This window comes from Rhinopithecus roxellana, chromosome 17 (genome assembly GCF_007565055.1).
Source record: "Rhinopithecus roxellana isolate Shanxi Qingling chromosome 17, ASM756505v1, whole genome shotgun sequence".
Taxonomy (NCBI): Eukaryota; Metazoa; Chordata; class Mammalia; order Primates; family Cercopithecidae; genus Rhinopithecus; species Rhinopithecus roxellana.
Genome location: NC_044565.1, coordinates 9,356,113 through 9,377,379, shown reverse-complemented (window position 1 = coordinate 9,377,379; position 21,267 = coordinate 9,356,113). Strand labels below are relative to the sequence as shown.

Here is a 21,267-nt window from a genome sequence, read left to right as displayed (position 1 = left end):
TGGTTAATTTATCAAGTAAAGAGATTTATTTGGCTTATGGTTCTGTGGGCTGTACATGAATCATAGTGCAGGCATCTGCTTCTGGTGAGTGCCTCAGGCAATTTACAATCATGGCTAAAGGCAAAAGGGGAGCCAGCTTATCACATGATGAGAGGGAGCAAGAGAGAGAGAGAGAGAGTCAGGGAGTTGCTAAGTTCTTTAAACAACCAGCTGCCAGGTGAGCTTGTTACCTTGGAGAAGGCACCAAGCCATTCCTGAGAGATCTGCCCCCATGACCCAAACACCTCCCACTAAGCGCTATCTTCAACACTGGTTATCACATTTTAATATGAGACGTGAAAGGGAAAAGTATCCAAACCATATCAGTCTGCAATTATCCAGTGTCTATTGGAGTTTCTTTGCAAAGAGACCCAAGGTCCTGTGACTCAATCCCAGCAAAACTAATATAGTCCCGAAAAGACAAAGTGTCTAGGTTTGGAAATATCTATCATGCAGTGACATGCTAACCAGAAGGCCCAGTAGAGCAAACATCAACAGGGGAGCTGTGGAGATGGACAACAACATCCATGATTTATGTATGTTGTAAGAATGGCCTGACCAGAATTATGGACAAAACAACAAAAACAACAACAACAAAAACTCCTTGAGCCCTGAGTATGGGAATTTCTGCTTTTGTAGCCTAGTATCCATAGACTCCATGTATAATCAAACAACAGCCAATGTCCCATGGAAAACATGGGCTAAGTGCAAAGGTTGTTCTGTGCAACTCCGAAGGCTCAGCCAGATTCTCCTCTCTTAGGAGTGTTCCTCTGCATGTGCCAAGTCAGAGCTGTGTCCACATGCAAACTTGGAAGATATGATAGAGGACAATACGTCAGGTGAGTATCAGTTCAATTAGATAGAATTCTTTTCACTATGGAATTTCAGATCACTTCGTGCTCATTTCTTTCACTGTTCTCTGATGTCCCTTTTTTTTTTTTTTTTTTTTTTGGATGTAGTTGGTCAGCCTACCAGGTCTTTTATTCAGTTCTACATACAAGGTGACACCAAGGTAAGATAAATGAAATTCCAGTTTGGGTGCCTCCATCTCCCTCCCCTGGATCCTGATCCAGCGACTGCCAAAACCAGAAAGAACTGGGGTAGGGTGCTTGATCATGGGGAAGGCTGTTGTGGTTTGCCTGGTAGATGGGAAAGGTTTCACTTCTTCACAATTTGAATGACATCCTTGTCCTCCAACATATGGTCTTTACCCACTTTCTCAGGATTGTGTTTCACAGAGAGACCCCAGACCAGAGCATATTTAAATTCTTTGTAAGATTTTTGTGAATCTTCATGCAGAAATCCTCCACTGTGGTCCTGGAGTAAGAAAGCACCAGTGGGGATGGGTAATCTGGTAATTGGCCTTTGAGTTTGGTGTAAATTCTCACTAGTTTCAGATAGTCCCAGATCTTTTCCAATAGGTCATTAAAATTCCAGCGGTGATGGGCAGAGATGGGTACACAGTGAGGAACCTTATAGATGATATACAATTCCTCAATAGAGATTCAGTCAATCTTATTTAACACATAGATACAGGGGATATAAACTCTGTTTCCTTCCACCACATCAATGAGGTCATCAGCTGTAGCATCACTACGTAGAGTCACATCGGCATTATGAATCTTGTATTTGGCCAGAATGCTCTTCACAGTTTCAGCATCCAGCTCACTCTGGGGGCAAGTGGCTGTGAGATTAATGCCTCCCTTGTCTTTCTTCTTAAAGCCAATGTTGGGGGGGTTGCTGTTCAAGCGAATGCCAAAGCCTTCCAGCTCATTTTCATTTATCTTCTTATGTCCCAAAGGTTTCAGGACATCCAGAACAATCAGGATCAAGTTACAGGTTTGGGCCACTGCAATGATTTGACCTCTACCTTTCCCATCCTTGGCACCTTTAATGATACCTGGGAGATCCAGGAGCTGGATCTTGGCACCTTTGTGTCTGATGACACCAGGCACAGTGGTCAGAGTAGTGAATTCATAGGCTGCTACTTCAGAATATACCCCTGCCAGGTTACTAAGCAGTGTCGACTTCCCCACAGATGGAAAACCAACAAATCCAGTTCAAGCATCACCTGTCTTGGCCACATCAAAACCTTCTCCTGGACCTCCACCACCAGCACCCTTTGCAGTAATGAGTTCTCGACTAAGCTTAGCGAGACGAGCCTTAAGCAGCCCTAGGTGGTGTGCTGTGGCCTTGTTCTTTTGAGTCGGAGTCATCTCGGCTTCTATCTCCGTGATCTTAGCTAAGGTGCTGCTCATCGTGGCGAGTACCTTGTGTGGCCTCTACACTGTCTCCCTTCACACCAACGTTCTCAATATATACTTTTGTATTGTGTTCTTTCTATGTTTTTTTTTTTTTTTTTTTTGCAGTGATTCTTTTGGCCTTTCAACTGCTAAATCACTGTCCCAGGATATGGAGATTTCTTTTCAGGCTTAATAATAATTCAGAAATGACAATTTTTGTATTAAATTGTCATAAAAACAATAAAAGGTTTTGAAATAATAAGTAAATGTATTATTTTCATAGGATGTGGTCATTATCTGAACAGAAATCTGATTCCTATATTCCAATAGTGATTGTAGAGAAAATATATGCTTTGTCCATATTCCACTTAAAAATGCTCTAAAAATGTTTACGAACTAATAATGTGCACGTCAGTTACATGTCATGATGCGATATGATGGGAAAGTAAAGGAATGTTTGAATCAACAGCACAAAATATCTTTTTTTTTTTTTTTTTTTTTGGTTAAAGAAATGAGCCACATCAGAATTACTTATCTCTTAAAGGATGATGGATTCCATGGTGAGTGAAGTTAAAATTGTATTTCTAAGCAGAAATATCAAAAAGAAAGCATAGTTTATAGAAAAGAGTTTGTGATATCTAGAAAGAATGACAAGTCTTCAGAGACTTTTTATAGTTCTTTTCATTAGTAGGCACAAACATCCAACCAAAAATCTATTGATTTTACTTCACAATCTTCAATGTGGTGACTAAACATAGTGAAATTAAAATTATATATTTAAACTAAAAAGTCCAAAAACAATGAAAAGATAGTTTATAGGAAAGCGCTTGTAAAACAAAGAATGAGGAGACTACAAAATATATCCATAAGCGGGAACACACCTCCAACAAAATTCTAATGATTTCTCCATCACAATTATTAGTTTGGAGGTTGGAGATGCTGCCCATCCTCCTGTGAGCAGGACACCCATGGAGACTTTGCACAGGGTGAGGGCCCCAAATGCAAGCCTCCCTAGAGGGAAGGCAGAGCAAAATGGCAGAATAGAAAGCTCCACTCATTGTCTTACGTGCCTACCCCCGAGCAAGGACACGAAGTTAACAACCACCTATGAGAAAAAACATTTCATAAGGACTAACAAATCAGGTGAGGGCTCACAGTACTTGGTTTTAACTTCAAATCACTGAAAGGGACACTGAAGACATAAAAGAAAGAAAGAAAGAAAGAAAGAAAGAAAGAAAGAAAGAAAGAAAGAAAGAAAGAAAGAAAGAAAGAAAGAAAGAAAGAAAGAGAGAGAGAGAGAGAGAGAGAGAGAGAGAGAGAGAGAAGAAAGAAAAAGAAAGAAAGAAAGAAAGAAAGAAAGAAAGAAAGAAAGAAAGAAAGAAAGAAAGAAAGAAAGAAAGAAAGAAAGAAAAGAAAAGAAAGAAAGAGTCCTGAATCATGGATGCCACGCATCCCCCACCCGTACTAGCATGGTGCCAGGAGCATCAATTGGCACTGAGGGAGGGAGAACACAGAAATTGTGAGGGATTGAACTCAATGCTGTCCCGTTAGGACAGAAAGGAAAACTGAACCAAACTCAGGTGATGCTCACCCATGGAGGGAGAGTTTAAACCAGCCCTAGGCAGAGGGGAATCCCCGACCTAAGCAGTTCAAACTTCAGTGTCTGCAAACCTCTCCACAAACGACTATAACACTGTGTGCCTGAAAGTAAACTTAAAATTAGACTAGGCCATAAGGACTGAAACTCTTAGGCAAGTCGTAGTGCTGAACTAAACCCAGATATAGTGGACTGGGGAGTGAGGGCATGCAACATACTGAGACATCAGCTGAGAAAGCCAAGGGCGTTCTGGTGTCACCCCTCCCCTAACCCCAGGCTGCACAGATTGTGGCTCCAAAAGATAATCCTTTCTTCCACCTGAAGAGAGGAGAGAAAAGAGTGGGGAGGACTTCTTACATCTAAAATATCAGTTTGGCCACAACAGAATAGGGCACTGATCAGAGTTGCGAGGTCCCTGTTTGAGGCCCTAGCTCCCAGATGACATTTCCAGACATACACTGTGCCAGAAGGGAACTCACTGCCTTGAAGAAAAACACCCAGTCCTGGCAGCATTCATCACCTGCTAACTAAAGAGCCCTACACCCTGAATAACTAGCAGTGATACCCAGGTACTATATCAAGGACCTTGGGTGAACGTCTGAGACTTGCTGACTTCAGGTACCAGCACAGCCACAAGGAGGCGCTTGGGATCCACATTTTGAGGACTTGACACTTGGACAACTTTTGTGGACCTGCACTGGGACAAAGGGGAGCCCACTGCCCTGAAGGGAGAGTTCCAAGTCAGGTAGCATTCACAACAAGCTGACTTAAGAGACCTTGAGACTTAAGGGAACATTGGCGGTAGTCTGGCAGTATTCCTCATGGCATAGTGTGATGGTGGCTCCTCTGCTTTTGGAAAGGTGAGGGAAGAGTCAGAAGGACTGAATCTTATGGTTTAGTGCTAGTTAAGCGACAATACAATAGAATGCCAGGTAGACTTCTAAGGTTTTTGACTCTACTCCCTGACTCCTGGACTAGTCCCTGCATTTCTGGACCCACCCAAGGCCTGGGGAACTTCGTTGCCCTGATGGGAAGGGGACAGGCCTAGTTGACTTTGCCTGCTACTGAATGTATAGCCCCAGGGCCTTGAGCAAACATAGGCAGTACCCAGAGAGTGGTTATAACAAGCCTTGAATGAAACTCAGCACTGTGTTGGTTTCAAGTTTGACCCAGGGCAGTCATAGCCATGGTGATCATAGGGGAGCTGGTGTCACTCCAACCTCAGCTTTAGGTGGCTAAGAACAGAGAGAGACTTGGTGTGTTTGGGAGAAATTAAGGGAACAGAGCACAAGTCTCTTTCTGGTAATCCAGAGAATTCTACCAGATCATCTCCAAGATAATCAAGGTGACACCTCTATGAGTTTGCAAAAAACACAGTGTAATTGGGCTTAGGGTTCCCCCTAAAGCAAATACAGCTTAGGTCCCAACACCCAAATCTTTTCAAATATCTGGAAAGCCTTCTCAAGAAGGATGGCTACAAAGAAGCCCAGACAGTGAAGAGTACAATGAATATCTAACTCTTTAATCCCCGGACATTGAAGAACATCTACTAGCATCAACACCATCTAGGAAAATGTGACCTCACCAAATGAACTAAATAAGGCCCCGAAGACCAATCCTGGAGAAACAGAGATATATGGCCTTTCAGACAGATAGTTCAAAATAGCTGTGTTGAGGAAACTCAAAGAAATTAAAGATAGCACAGAGAAGGAATTCAGAATTCTATCAGATAAATTTAACCAAGAGATTGAAATAGTAAAAAGAATCAAGCAGAAACTCTGAAGCTGAATAATGCAGTAGGCATATGGAACAAGGCATTAGAGTCCTTAAGTAGCAGAATCGATCAAGCAAAGTAAGAATTAGTGAGCTTAAAGACAGGCTGTTTGAAAATGCATGATCACAGAAGACAAAAGAAAAAAGAATAAAATACAATAAAGCATGTCTACTGGGTCTAGAAAATTGCCTCAAAAGGACAAATCTAAGAGTTATCAACTTTAAAAAGGAGGTAGAGAAAGACATAGGGGTAGAATGTCTATTAAGAGGGATAATAAAAGAGAACTTCCCAAACCTAGAGAATGATATCAGTATCCGAATACAAGAAGGTTATAAAACAACAAACAGATTTAACCCAAAGAAGACTACCTTGCTAAAAAGGCATTTTATAATGAAACTTCCAAATATCGAGGATAAAGAAAAGCAGCAAGAGAAAAGAAACAAAAAACATACAAAGAAGCCCAAATACATTTAGCAGCAGACTTTTCAGTGGAAATCTTACAGGCCAGAAGAGAGTGGCATGACTTATTTAAAGTGCTGAAGGAAAAACAAACCAAACTTATACCCTAGAATAGTACATCTGGTAAAAATATACTTCAAACATGAAGCAGAAAAGAAAAAAAGACTTTCCCAGACAAATCAAAGTTGAGGAATTTCATCAATACCAGACATTTCCTATAAGAAATACTAAAGGAGATACTTCAGTAAGAAGGGAGATATTAATAAGCAATAAATAATCACCTGAAGTTATATAACTCACTGGTAATATTAAGTATACAGAAAAATACAGAATTTTTTTATTTATTGTAAATATTTGCATTTACAGAATATAAAAATATTTTAAGACTAACTGTGGTGTGTAAACAACTGTTAACCTAAATAGAAAGGCTAAACAATGAACCAATCAAAAATAATAACTACAACAATTTTTCAAGACATAGAACAATAAGATATAAAAAGAAACAACAAAAAGTTTGTTCACAGAGGAGCCTAACCCTATAGCCACCATCACCCTGTGCCATGAGGAGTACTGCCAGACTACTGCCAATGTTCCCGTAGGTCTAAAGGTCTCTTGAGTCTGCTTATTGTGGATAGAAACAACAAAAAACAACAAAAATGGGGGTATGTAATTAAAGCACAGAGTTTATATTAGGTTTCTTTTTACTTGTTTGTTTATGCAAAGAGTATTAAGTTGTTATCAGGTTAAAATAATGCGTTATAAGATAGCATTTGCAAGCTTCATGGTAACCTCAAGCCAGAAAACATACAACAAATACACAAAAAAATAAAAAGCAAGAAACTAAATCATATCACCAGAGAAAATCACCTTTACTAGAGGAAGACAAGAAGGAAAGAAAGAAGGGAGAGAAGACTATAGGACAATAAGAAAACACATAGCAAAATGGCAGGAGTAAGTCATTTATCAATAATAGCATTGAATTTAAATGAACTAAACTCTGCAATAAAAGGATATAGACTGGCTGAATGGATAAATTAACAAGACTTGTTTATCTGTTTTCTACAAGAAACACACTTCATCTATAAAGACACACATAGAGCAAAAATTAAGAATTGGAAAAATATCTCATGCCAATGGAAACCAGTGAAGATCAGGAGTCACTATTCTTATTTCAGACAAACTAGATTTCAAGACAAAATCGTAAGAGACAAAAAAGTTCAGTATATAAGGTTAAGAGGTCAATTAAACAAGAGGATATATCAATTTTAATTATATACGTACCAAACATGGAAGCACCCAGATACATAAAGGAATTATTGTTAGAACTAGAGAGAGAGAGATAGGCCTCAATACAGTAAGAGCTGGAGACCTCAATCTTTCACTTTCAGAACTGGACAGATGTTCTAAACAGAAAATCAACCAAGAAACATCAGGCTTAGTCTACACTATAGATCACATGGCTCTAATAGATATTTATGGAACATTTCATCCAACGGCTGCAGAATACACATTCTTTCCTCAGCACAAGGATCATTCTCAATGCTAGATCATAAGTTATGTCACAAAAAAGTCTAAAAACATTTAAAAAGTTGAAATATCAAGTATCTTCTCTGACCACAATGGGAAATAGAAATTAATAACAAGACGAGAATACACAGACACATAGAGACGAACAACATACATCCGGGCTGATAGGAGGGCAAAAGGGTGGGAGGATGGAGAGGATCAGGAAATAATTAGTGGGTACTAGGCTCTTGTTGACCAAATAATCGATATAGCAAACCCCCATGACACAAATTTATCTATATAACAAACCTACATATGTGCCCTTGAACTTAAAATAAAAGTTTATTAAAAAAAAAAAAAAAGGAACTACACACTGATCTACATCCAAAGCAATCTTCTGAAGTCTGACTTTGGTTAAATGAGATTAACATTTATGTTCATTTTCACCAGTGCAGCATTCAACTGAGAGTTCAGGAGGCGATGGATATGTGGATTTTGCTATATGAAAACTGATCCATAGGCAACAACAAGAAAAACATTTAGCTCGAGCTTTTGAAAAGGAGACTCCCCCAAAATAATATTTGTCTGAATTTTTTAAAAAGAGGAATCAGATTCCTTTATTGCCAGTCTTGAGAGAAGGCAGGCTACTTGTACTTCTGCCCCCTGACTTCCTGAGCCATTTATTCATGCTTACATGGTCATCACTTTAAAGAGTCAGCACATCTATAAGAAGAGCATCTAAAATTGGTAGAATGTCATACCCAAGTGGACTTCTTTGATTGCTCAAACTCAAATATCAAGAAAAGGTAAGTAAGAAATAACATGTTGTCAGGTGCCTTAGTCTGTATATGTGTGAGCTGTTTGTATGTGCTCTGAAACAGCTGTTTTCAATCTTTATTCCACTTATTTTATGAATATGCCCAAAACTTCCCCAGCAGGAGCTCCTCCTAGTATCACACCTGAAGGAAATACAAATTGTAATTAGACACGTCTGGTCCCAATGGATTTTGGATGCCTCCCTGAGGTCACACATCAGAGCCTCCCCTCCCTTCCAAGGACTGACTCCCTGATCCTCTCCATCAAGCCCCACCCATGGTGAGGGCCTTTGTTTCTACTGTGTTGAGTATAATTAATTATTACTATACTTTTTACATGCAGACTATGTTTATTTAACTTTAAAGTGATGCTTGATTCTCCTATAAATGTGTTTTTTCATGTCCAATATAACTTTTCAACTGCAAAAATAGTAGAATTTTAATTGAGGGAAATGCACCATATATTTTTTAATTTAAAAAATGCACACATTTTTGCATTTAATGAATTTTCACTTAATGTTAGAGTGTTCAGGAACAAATACAAGCCATCATGTGAAGGTTAGGTGCACGTGAGTAAATAAGATAAATTTTTGATTCCATGTACTGATAATATCCAGCAGGGAAATGAGCCACTCAGGGAATAATAACTACATGATAAAAATGAATAGAATAATTTCAGTCGTTGACAAATCGCATACGAATCAGGCAGTGGTTAGAGGTATCTGGAAGTTGTGGACATTTATTTATGTTGATCAGGAAGGATCTCGGGGTCATTCTCGAGATGCATCTGAGTGGTGAAGAGGCAGCCAGGTGACCATACAAACAAAGATCATCATGGGAAGGGCAGGGACGCGGAGATTTCAGATAAACCACTGTTCATTAAAATAAGTATTTTTAGCTCTTTAATAGTTAAAAATAGGCCATAATAATCAGATGTCTTCTGTGATTTTGTTCCTTTCAGAGTAAAATTTACTATAGTACCCTTCATTTAAAACCTTGGTCTGGGTCACACCCATGACATAGAACCTTCCCTGCTTCAGAAACTGGAGGCCCAAGTCTGCACCCTTGTTGCTTGTCTGCATGCTCCACAAAGCCCCTCCCTGCCACTCAAGCCCTTATCAGTGGGTGTTGCCTCTGGGGTAGGATCACTTGAGACAGGGGCTGCACTGGACACTAGGCATGGGCTCTGGCCCTAAGGCCCTGGCTTCAGCTGTGGGAGCTCCATGGAACAGGCCTCATATGTCCTGTAGAACTAGATAGAGACCATTGCTCAGTGAACACAGCATTCATCTCCCACTTGATAAACCAGCAGTGTTCTGCTGGGAAGCCTATCGAGCGAGACATCATTAATACTGGGAAAGATTTGAGTTTTGTTCCCACTTCAGATTCTAGTAGCAACACTCTAGTCCCCAGTTTCAAGCTTCTTCCTCAATGTCTCCAAAGGAGAGAGTTTCCATCACTGGCCTGGAAGCAGCAGAACTCAAGGAAGTTTCAAAAGATCCACCCATGTGCTCTGTTTACCTTGTCCACGGTCCACCCCAGCTTTGTGCAGTGGTCCTGGGACTGAGACTGTTTAACAATTAGCAGCTTGGTTGTCCTGATGACACAGCTGGTTATTGCTGTCTAAAACTGCTCTGTCTCATATCCTAAACACTAGCAGTGCATAGCCACAAACATGTAACTTAGAACTAATTAAAATCTAAAACATCGTACCTCAGTTACACTAGCTACAATTCCTGTGCTCAGTATTCCCATGTGACTCATGGCTAGCTTAGTTCACAGCATGAGGATAGACAACTTTATTATCTTAGAAAATTATTTTGTGTAGAGATGATGTGGATACTTGCAGTGTTATAGCCCAGAGCACAAACCCCAGCAGCTGGTCCTCTAGAAGGCTGAGGATCCCAAATGCTTCCTAGCCTGTGTAGATGTGCAGATGCTGTGGTTCTCAGAGGTGCTCCAGAAGGGTTTCTTGGATGGGAGGAATGAGACTGGCTTGACAGATCCACACCAGGAGCCCTCTGCATCCCACTCCAGCCCCTGCCATTATGCCCTGCAGGGTACCTCATGCCCCACCCTCTCTCTTCCAAAACCACATTTTGGCATGGACCCACATCTCACATGGATCACAGAATCTAGTTCCCTAATTTGTTTTGTGACTGATATCTTTTCTGAATACCCTTTGTCCTCATGTAAGTGACTGGTTTATTGAGAGAAGGAACTATTTAGAGTTCCCTACAGATCCTGGCCGAGTGATGGATGTAATAGGATCAGCTCCATGACTACCCATGAAAAGACTCACAGTCAAGACTCATCGAGACCCAGCATCAAAAATCCTCTAAGATGCTAAATCACAAATCTGCCATTAGATGACAGACAAACTCCCTGATAAACAAAACTGAAGCCTGATCTTATAAACAGTGAGAAAGTAAGAATGATAGTGTCCCACTGTCAACAGACAGCCCCTAAGAGTAGAATGGGGTCTTATGTGTCACTTGGATCACCTGGGAGGAGCTGCCAGTGTGCTGAGCAGAGAGAAAGCCCCCTCCATGCTCTGTGCTCTTAGACTGGAAGCCCAGCATTGCCCTCTCTCCTTCCTTGGCTGAGTCCTCAAAGCGCACCTGCTATGGACTGAATTGTGCCTCACAGATTTATATTTTAAAACTGTAACTCTCAAAATAGCTGCATTTGGAGACAGAACCTATAAGGAGGTAATTAAGGTCAAATGAGGTGATAGGAGTAGGGCCCTGATTCAGTGGGATTAGTGTTCTTATAAAAAGAAACTCCGTAGAGCTTTCTTCAAACACCTCCTCTCACAAGTATGCACCCAGGAGAGTTCTTGTGAGGACCTGGCCAGAAAGTGACATCTGAAAACCGCAGAGAGGGTCCTCAGCAGAAAGAAAATCCTTCTGGACCTCGATCTAGGAGTATCCAAGTTCCTAACCTGTTAGAATAAATTTCTGTGGTTTAAGCCATACAGGCTGGGGTATTTTAGTGTCATATTTCCAGCAGATGGATCCACTGTCCCCACCCTCTCTGCGCAGGATCAGCCTCAGGAGGCACCTCGTGGACAAGGGTACCCAGCTTTGCTCCTCTTTCTCCTGCTGTTCTGACCCTCTGGTGAGGAGGGAGGACTCAGGCTTCATCCTCAGTTTGTTCGCATTAAGCAGGAACACTTTCTTGATGATGCAGTGATTAGCCTGTTTTACTTTCTGATCAGAATTGCATCAATCTGAATGAGCTACTTGCTAGTATTATTGTTTGGGAATGTCCATTTTGTTCCCCACTTAGAAGCAAGTGGTGAGGTCATGTGGTCCCAATCTTCAGGAACCTTTCCTGTGTCTCAGGAGACAGGGTCACTGTCACCTGCTGGAACAGCCAGAGTATTAATAGGTTCCTATCCTGGCTCCATAAAATCCCAAGCCTGGCTCTGAGCTCCTATTGGCTCCTACTGCCCCCTGGACAGGGAGCCGTCCCAGGTGAGGGGTGATGAGCCTGGACAGATATCACTCTGGCCATCAGCAGTAAAGCTGCCTTTAGGAGCATATGCCACTCCTACTGTCACTACTTGGGCACAAACCTCCCCCAACCTGTTGCTCAGCTGAGAGTTGCTGAAGGTCTTGGACCTTCTCAGGGTGACAGGTTGAGGGACAGCTCTGAACTCACACCCCTGTCTTCCTCCTGCCACCTTGCCTTCTTCTCTGTGGGGCACCTCCAGTGTATCTTGTCAGTATCACTGAAAGGAGAATGTCATACTATTTTCTTCTACTTTCTGCCCTTAATTTATGAGTCCAAGTCATCATCACTTCAGACAGGAGACATCTGCATTTTCAGAGTTGTGACGCTTGTTTCTCTCACCTTCTGGCCCTGTATTGAGCCTGTAATTCTGACTCCACTCCATGAGTCCTAGTGGAATGGTCATGGTCAGCAAGTTATGATGATTCTTAGAGACCAGAAAATGAAATGAAAAATATTCAGAAGCTTTTGCATGGGGCAGTCATGACCCAATGTGAACAGAGTCCTAATAGCCTGAGGCATGAAGAGCAAGAACCAAAATTAGTGTTGTCTTCCCTGACATATTTGTCCTGATATGTCCATGGCCAGAGAAACTCAAACCACTTCAAGGAATTAATGATGTCTGCTCTCCTCTTGTCTCCATTTCTCTTTTTATACTTAAGCATGAATCATCTTCTTATTTTCCTATATTCCTCCCTCTTCCAAGTTCATGAAATTAGAATTGTAGTCAAGACAGAGATAAAAACTGTGAGAAAAGACATAACATTTGGGTATAGTATGCATCTCCTCAACAGCAATATGCAGTGTTTGCAGGTTTCCCCTCCTTCTCAGGGGTTCTTGCTGGGAAGATGCTGACTGCTCCAGCTAGGTTGCTGTCAGCAGCTGCATTTGGAGGGCTTACAAGGAAAAGCTTCCAGGCAGTTAGTGCCAGATTCTGGGGAGAGTAGCAGGAGTGTAGCTCTGGCTTGCTAGCGTGGAATGTACTGGGGTAAGTCCTGGGGAAGACTGTGGGTATGCAAAGAAACAATTTAGAACTCAGATCTGTGGCCACAGCCTTAGGATCCCAAGGAGTACACTAACACAAATGGGGGTGAGAGAAAGCTAAGACTAAAGGTGTTATGGTCTACTGTAATCTTGTTTATCTTTCTAATGATACACATAAATTGACTGGTGGAAGTTTTTATACTGGAAACAATGCACATGAAACCCCACAGCCTGTAGTGAGGCATCTGTTAGTTGTAGAATAACTACTACAAAATTTGATTTAAAAATGACATATGGCTGGTAATACATAGTCTCTTCATTCTATTACGAGGTGCATAGAAACGGGATTGAATATATATCTATATCTATCTATCTATCTATATCTATATCTATCTATCTATCTATCTATCTATCTATCTATCTATCTATCTATCTATCTATCTGTCTATCTATCTATATTTCCAGTTAGGTGTATAAACACACACACACACACACACATACACCTGTACTTCAATATGCATTATCTGTTAACTCTTAGGACAGCCCATGTTACACAGAATGCTCCATTTCACAGAGGAGGAAACTAATGATCAGGCATCATGGGTTGTTTCCCCAAAATCACATGGACAGAAAGTTTTGGGGCTGGGATTTGAACCCAGGTTTACTTGACTACTATGTTCCTTCCACATGACCATGTTCATCTCATAGACCAGCTCATGGCCTATAATGAGAGAGAAAAACCATAAAGAGGGTGTGAAATCTTCAGTTCTCTGCTGCCTCTGTCTCACACCATGATGATTCTAGTCTTAAACTAGCCCCATATGTAGTTCTCTCTACAAAACACAACCATCAAAGCCCTTACAAACTGTAAACAACTTTATTTTGGATTTGGGAGCAGGGATATACCTTGTATCCCCCTGGCCCCCTCTACATCACCTCTTTTTCTTCTGTTCTCTCAGACTCAGTTTGTCCCTCTTAGACTGTGTCCTAAAAATCTAGTTTGCCCTCCAAATATGAAATCAGATAATACCCCCCGTCCCATCATATATTGTGAGAGCTGAATGCTAGACTCACAGGTACTGAGATTATACAAGAGCTAATCAAAGGATTTGACACAAGAAATTTTCTGTCTTAAAAAAATTCTGGCACTACCTCCCCTGCTTACAATAAAATGTTCTCCAACTCTTGTCACAATTGACACCAAATGACAACAAAGTGGAAATACGTGGGAAAAACAGAGGACAACCATGCAGGAAGATATCAGAAAGATAAAAGTCATTTCTTATGCTTGCATTAGTTTTGTGTTCCTGTAACAAATTAGCATGACCTTACTGGCTGCACAGAACACAAATTTATTATCTTACAGTTCTGGAGGTGAGAAGTCTCACTGAGCTAACATCAAGGAGTTAACAGGGCGGTATTCCTTCTGGAGGCTCCAGGGGAGAGAATCTAATTTCTTGCTTTTCATCTTCAAGATGCTCCAACATCCCTGGCTCCATGGGATGGAGCAGCCCTCCATCATTGCAGCAGCCCTCTCCATTGTCCCAACTCCTCTCTGACTGCCAAGTGGGAAATAGATTCTTCAGTACACCGATGCTCTCGGCTTCTGATGGTGTTACTGTCCATAAACCCATTGTAAGTTGAAACCACTGTAAGTCAAAAATGCATTTAAATCACCTAACCGCCTGGCTAACTTTTTTGTATTTTTTTAGTAGAGACGGGGTTTCACCGTGTTAGCCAGGATGGTCTTGATCTCCTGACTTCGTGATCCACCCAGAGTAGTTTTATGAGTACTCAAAGTATAATCAGTTTCTACTGAATGTGTATCACTCTCAGATTATTGTAAAGTCAAAAAGTCTTTAAATACAGTCATCATAAGTCGGAGACTGTCAGTAAGTTCAAAAAGTAACTAAAACGTAACTCAAAAATGCTCAGAAAAATAAAACTTTATCCAGACAGAGGTACAATAGTATATTATCTAAAATGTACAATTTTCAGGAAAACACACACACACACACACACACACACACACACACACACACAACCCTGAAAAGAAATAGAAAAGAATGATCAATATTGAAGAAAGAAAAGCAAAACAACTACCATCACAACAAAAATGTGTTGGTGAAAGCTGACTCATCTGTGCTAAATATTAACTTTAGCAAAGACTACAAAGCAGTTACTGTACAGATGTTCAAACAATTATTTTTGAAGCTACAATTGAAGACTTAAGAGGAAAATATAAGGACAATGATTCAGCATGTAGACACTCTAAAAAAAGAAAGAGAAAGTCTAAAAGTCTAAGAGTTACTATGACAAATGACCAAAGGAGAATTCTAGAAACCAAAAGTATAATAATCAAATCAAAAATGTATCAGATACGTGCTCACTTCGGCAGCACATACACTAAAAGTGGAACAATACGGAGAAGATTAGCATGGCCACTGCCAAGGATGACACGCAAATCCATGAAACGTTCCATATTTTACTCTTAGCGGTGGATCACTCGGCTCGTGCGTCGATGAAGAACGCAGCTAGCTGCGAGAATTAATGTGAATTGCAGGACACATTGATCATCGACACTTCGAATACACTTGCAGCCCTGAGACTACAAAAAAAAAAAAAAGTATTAGATAGGTTCAATAGCAGTCTCAGATGACAGAAGAATCAGCGAACTTGAAAATAAGAAGAAATTAATAGAAATTACTGAATCTAAAGAAAGAAAAAAATAGCATTTCAGAACTATATTCTACAGTTCCTCCTTGACAGTGAATATACATAAACTTCATTCAGTTACATGCTTAATACTTGTGCCCTTTACTCTGGGATTTTATCAACTAAAATAAAACTAATTTAAAAATCTAGGCCGGGCATGGGGGCTCAAGCCTGTAATCCCAGCACTTTGGGAGGTCGAGACGGGCGGATCACGAGGTCAGGAGATCGAGACCATCCTGGCTAACACAGTGAAACCCCGTCTCTACTAAAAACACAAAAAATTAGCTGGGCATGGTGGCGGGCGCCTGTAGTCCCAGTTACACGGGAGGCTGAGGCAGGAGAATGGCGTGAACCCGGGGAGGGGAGCTTGCAGTGAGCAGAGATTGCGCCACTGCACTCCATCCTGGGCGACAGAGCGAGACTCTGTCTCAAAAAAAAAAAAAAAAAAAAAAAAAAAAAAGAGAAAAAGAAAAGATCTAGATGCTGAAATAAATATGAAAATAATAACTAAGAATAATTGACCAGGTGCAGTGACTCATGCCTGTAATCCCAGTGCGTTGGGAGGTCGAGGTGGGAGGATCACTTGAAGTCAAGAGTCCAGCCTGGGCAACATAGTGAAACCCCATCTCTACCAAAAATACAAAAATTAACCAGGCATGGTGGTGCATGCCAGTAATCTCAGCTAGCTCGCGAGGCTGAGGCAGGAGAATTGCTTGAACCTGGGAGGTGGAAGTTGCAGTGAGCCGAGATCCTGCCACTGTGCTCCAGTCTGGGTGGGTGACAGAGTAAGTGAAACTCTGTCTCAATACACATACACACACACACACACACACACACACACACACACACACACACACACAATAAAATTAAATAAGAATAACCAAATATTTATGGAAGCTCAGCCTATTAAAGGCAAGTGTAAAAGGTGTTTGGGAAAGTGAAAACAAATTAGAAATCTCTTAGAGGAAATAGAAGAACATGATTAAATATATCCCTTTTTCCACTCAGGCAGCACAAACTTTATTAGGTTCCCTCCAAACACAGAGGACACATTATGTCACTGTGTTCACACTGGATGTCCCCATACTCTCGGCTCTTTCCACACCAGTGCACCCACCAGGGGATTTGCATACTGTCCCCTAGGAAGGACCTTCCATTGTGAGTCTGAGATAAAAGCTCAGCTCTAACCTTGCCTTGACTGATCAGGACTCCTCAGGTCACTTTCTCACAATGAGGCTCCCTGCTCAGCTTCTGGGGCTGCTAATGCTCTGGGTTCCTGGTAAGGACAGAAGGGAGATAAGGGAGGAGAATGGGATGGGAGGGTGAGCTCTGGGGACCCCACTGCCTGTCCACATGAACATCTTGACCTACAAGAAAAGGGGTATAAAGTTAAGAACTACAAGTGTGAGAAATAGAAGATTCCTCACTCTTACAGTTCTAAGCTTCATATCCTAGAAGGACAAAGGACTTGTGCTCTCGTGAAGTGTGACACAGGAAGAGGAGAATAGTGTAGGCAACTTCTTGAGTCTCTTTTGTGCCTCATGAATGTTTTTTTAAACCTGAATGTTTAGGGGTATGAGCCAAAGTCACACACACAAAAAAAATCTCTTAGCATAAAGTAAATAACAGAAAGAATATCATTTTAATAAAGTGAATAACAGAGAGAATATCATTTTAATGGTTCCCAATATTTGTACATAACCCTGGACTTCTCTCACTATTTCGGGATCCAGTGGAGATATTGTGATGACCCAGACTCCACTATCCCTACCCGTCACCCCTGGAGAGCCGGCCTCTATCTCCTGCAGGTCTAGTCAGAGCCTCCTGCATAGTGATGGAAACACTTATTTGCACTGATACCTGCAGAAGCCAGGCCAGTCTCCACAGCTCCTGATTTATGGGAGTTCCAACCGTTTTGCTGGAGTCCCAGACAGGTTCAGTGGCAGTGGGTCAGGCACTGATTTCACACTGAAAATCAGCCGGGTGGAGGCTGAGGATGTTGGGGTTTATTACTGCACGCAAGGTATACAGTTTCCTTCCACAGTGGTACAACCCTGAACAGAAGCCTCCCTTCTTGCTGTGGTTCAGTTGCTCAAATGTGTTGTTTATCTGGAAAGCAGACACTGTAGATTATCTTGGGAGAGTAAAGAGGAAGATGATGGAGAATTCAGGGGAATACATTACAGCTGAGGGCTCTTGACCATCAATATCTCAGTTACATCTCAGGTACCACAATTTTAGTCCCCATCAGTTGCAAGAGTCTTGGCCTGGCAGAATTTGCAGGAGAATGGAGGGAGGTCAAGTGCCCTCTGAACAACCAGTCACGTTGCAAGGGAAAGCTGAATCAGAGCTCATCGTAATCCTCTCTGCCTTGCCTACGTTCATTCATCAACTAAATTCATTCAGCCTGACAACCACTTAAATGAAACAGATTAGTGGCAATACAAAACTAATACAGTCTTGGTTTTGATTTGATTTAGCATTTACTAGTGTACATGTACCTTGACAAGATTTGGTGATACTAAAACAGTTTGCCTCCTGTCTTCTACCTTCTACCTTACACTTTTCTTAACATACATCTCTCTCTGGGGCAGCAGGAGGCACAGCATTTTATCCTTTTTTCAGGGAGTGCTGGAGTGTATTTATATTCTAGACTTTTTAACTACTAGATATATTTTGGTAAGTTTATGCAAAAACTAAGACCTAGTGACAAAAATCTTTGAAAAATCTTATTCACAGTATGTTGAAATGAAAAGAAAGTTCTACGAAATCCAAAACTGTGTTTTAAAAATAAATATCCAAGTTTGAAAAGACAAAAGAAAAAAGACTAAAAATGTATGTCATATTCAATGGAATCTGGATTAATACAAAATAATATATAAGCTTACATTTTGCCCCACAATCTATAGCCTCTGGGCAGAGGGCAGTAAACGAGAACGTGATGGCAGCTGTTACTGTGCTGGTGGTGGTGCGCTGGAGTTGATATATGAACCCAAGTGGAAGCTCTGCTGTATTTCTTGGGGAGAATCACAGAGTTGTGGGACTCCTGCGTGGAGTTCAAGGCTGTGCTCTGACACAACAGCAAACTCACAGGAGGTATTGCATCATGCAGTCTTTAGTGACTCAAAGTTTAGAGAAGTCTCTGTCCAAATGTACCTCAGGTCATATCACACATTCACAGGACATAGAAGACCTTGGAAAAGTAGATCCTGCCCCTGTCTTTTACCTGGGAATGATTAGAGAAAGAAAGGATCATTCAAGAAAGTTTATAGTTAAAATAAAGATGATGCTGACCAGAGCAGTGCAGGGGCTGGGAAGATCAGGAGGAGGTGTAGTGGTGGGAGCCCAAGGCCCATAGGTCAGACACACATAAAGGAAAATCAGGGCATCACGGTAGGGGAAAACTCTTGAGAATGCAGGAGGTTTCACTGTGTCTCTCTAGTCGACCTACCCAGCTACCATTCTCAACCCAGGCTTCAGCAAATGTCCCAAGGAGAAATTCAGCCTGGTGTTAAGGGCTCCACTCATGCCATATAATCCATAATCTGTAAGGTAGGTACATGCCACTGCCAAAGGTGAGATGAATTCCCCACTCTTGTAGAGATCTTCTGTCTGGGCCAAACCAGAATCTCCAATCACACTCATATTTGGCAAATTTCACTGAGGCACAAAGTGACAGGATGACACAAGGCAATATACAAAGGCATCTTTCCTCTGTGGAATTTTAGGCTATCTGTTCTTTATTTTTTCCACAACTTTCTGATGTTATAATAAACATGATTTTTTAAATTTATTTTTGCTCTCCTGCATTTATTGCAATTCTTGTGTCCATCTTCTAAGGCCTATTACTTCACTATTGAAAGTAAATATTTCAATTAAATTACAAAGTGGGAATGTCACTTTGAATATTATATTGCAAAACATTCACATCTAGATCAATAAATGCACATGGCACATGGAAATGAAGGAAAAGACAACTGCAGAAATGATAATGATCTTATCAGTGTTTACAGTAATTGATACTGAATACCAAACATGAAATACTGAATTTAATATTCCAGTAATGTATGCAGAAATTACACACATATATGCTTTAAATATACTACATTTACAATAGTACTTTAATATTATTTTGTTCCATAAAAGGCTATATGTATTATTTCATCATGTTATAGTAGAAGTAGATAGTTTGAATTAGCAAATCAAAATGATCCTGCTTTTGATTAAGGACATAAGCTATATGGAAGATGGCTGCCTATTCCAAGAAAATATATCCAGTGGCAAATGCATTTAATATATCTATGTATTATTATCTTTGCTGAGTATGAAATTGTATGACAATGTTTACATGTAAGAAAAAGAACCCAAAAGGAACTCAATCCTTCCAATGGAAAATAAATATCAGTAAGTAATTTGACATCTTTGGGGCTTTTGAAAAGGAAAGAAATAAAATCAGGCAAAATGAATATGCAAATAAATACTGTTTGTAAAACAACAAAATGTTAGGCAGTTACATATCAGTAGTACTCTATAAAAGAAATGCTAAAGACAATTCTGCAACAGAAAGAATGTAAGACTAAACAGAAACATAAAGATATATAAGAGATGGACACAGGAAAGGATATATATATGAATAAATACAAATTAATATTTGTGCACAATGATAGATGTCATGGTTTGTGAATTTTGCAATGCATATATAACCGCATTGCATGAAAAATAACATAAAAAGGAGTGCAAATAGAATAAAAAAATCTAACTCTATTTCAGGAAGTGGTAAATTAATATTTGGTACTAGGAAGTAATAAGTTGAGGATAGCTGGTATGTAATAAACGATTGTATATTTAACAAGTTAATGTAAGGAAAAAGATAATAAAATGTCTAATCCAAAGGAAAGCAAGAAAGCAGGAAATCTGAAAAAAAAAAAAAAAAAAGATGGTAGATTTAACTCTAACTACCAGTAATTTAGATAACATAAACAGACAAATTTCTCTAAATAAAATTTTTTATCAAACAAGATTAAAATGAAAGGTTTATGCTGCTTACAAAATACACACTGCAATAAGATCATAAAATGGCTTGGAAAATTAAAAAATGGAAAGTATAAATCATGCAAAAACCGAATTAACGAAATCTGACTTATACTTTAAGGCAAGGGAGAAAAAGGGACATTTCATAATGATAAATGGGTAAATCTATTAGGAAATCATTAAAATGCTAAATCTACATAGACCCAAAATATAACTTTAAAATATATAAATTGAAAATTAATTAAATAAAGTAAGAAAAAGTCAACTCCATGCTATGGTGGGAGACTTTATGCTCAAGAGATGATAGAAAAGCAGAAAATAACACAATAAGGATTTAAAAGATTTGATCAATATAATTACCACATTTGACATAGTTAAAGAAGAAAAAAAGTATATGGTCACCTCAATTGGTATAGAAAGAAGCACTGGACAAAATTTAGACCCTGTTATGCAAAAATGTCCTAGAAAATTTGAAATGGAAAAAACCTTCCTTATCTCTCAGAGAATACACAGGCAGACAGGCAGACAGACAACAGACACACACACACACACACACAACCACATTAAATACTGAAAAATTGTTTTTCT

General features: G+C 40.1%; 2 pseudogenes; one reads left to right on the top strand and one right to left on the bottom strand.

Annotated features, from left to right (window-relative positions):
- Nucleotides 1-1,197: 1,197 nt before the first annotated feature.
- Nucleotides 1,198-2,297, bottom strand: LOC104676474 (annotated as a pseudogene).
- Nucleotides 2,298-15,419: 13,122 nt separating this feature from the next.
- Nucleotides 15,420-15,575, top strand: LOC115894468 (annotated as a pseudogene).
- Nucleotides 15,576-21,267: the final 5,692 nt, after the last annotated feature.